This window comes from Carlito syrichta, unplaced genomic scaffold (assembly GCF_000164805.1).
Source record: "Carlito syrichta isolate Samal-C Ts95f unplaced genomic scaffold, Tarsius_syrichta-2.0.1 Scaffold309624, whole genome shotgun sequence".
Taxonomy (NCBI): Eukaryota; Metazoa; Chordata; class Mammalia; order Primates; family Tarsiidae; genus Carlito; species Carlito syrichta.
Genome location: NW_007253720.1, coordinates 579,458 through 580,265, shown reverse-complemented (window position 1 = coordinate 580,265; position 808 = coordinate 579,458). Strand labels below are relative to the sequence as shown.

Sequence of the window (808 nt, the reverse complement as noted above, 5' to 3'; positions counted from 1 at the left end):
GAGCCCGTGGGTTTGAGACCCGCCCAGGCAACTTGGTGAGATCTCATCTCTACAATAAATCAAAAATTAGCCAGGCGTGGTAGCGTGCGCCTGTAGTTCCAGCTATTTGAAAGGCTGAGGCCGAAGGATGGCCGGAGCCCAGCAGGTGGAGGCTGTGGTGGCCGGGAGCGGCCACGGTACTCCAGTCTGGGTGACAGAGTGAGATTCCAACTCAAAAAAGAAAGAAAGAAAGAAAGAAAGAAAGAAAGAAAAAAACTGTACTAAAATTGTAATACTCAATATATAGCAATAACAAATGATGCATACAAGTCATGTTTGACTTCTGCAGTTACAAGAGGTGCTCAAAGTAGTTACCATTAGCGTCCAGACACTTCTGACTATGGTAAACTAAAAATAATACATAGATAACATCCCTTAAAATGTGCGTGCACTTTTGGCACCCCTGGTAGATACAGACATAGACACAGACAACGATATATAGATATTGATATAGATATAGATGTATCACAATGTCCTTTCAAGAATACAAATGTGAACACAGGTCAAGTCATGAATTCCGTAATCCCTTCGTGACATTGGTCCACATCAGATTTTCCATGAAGAGATCCTATTATGATCTGTGTGTAGGTGGGTCTGGAGCTTTGGAGATTTATGAACCTTAGGGGCCCACCTCCTGTCTTGGTGGTTGTCCCTTGGCCGTACCTCTATGCCTTTTCCTCTGCCTTTGGCCACCAGATGGCATTCTGGAGACATTCTTACCCCTGAAGTTTTTTGCATCAGATCTTCCCTGCATCACTCAGCTAGCCTC

General features: G+C 44.3%; 1 protein-coding gene across 1 annotated transcript in view; it reads left to right on the top strand.

Annotated features, from left to right (window-relative positions):
* The window catches only part of PCDH12 (protocadherin 12), a 14,978-nt gene that overhangs the window by 3,324 nt on the left and 10,846 nt on the right, over window positions 1-808 (top strand). The window lies entirely within an intron of this gene.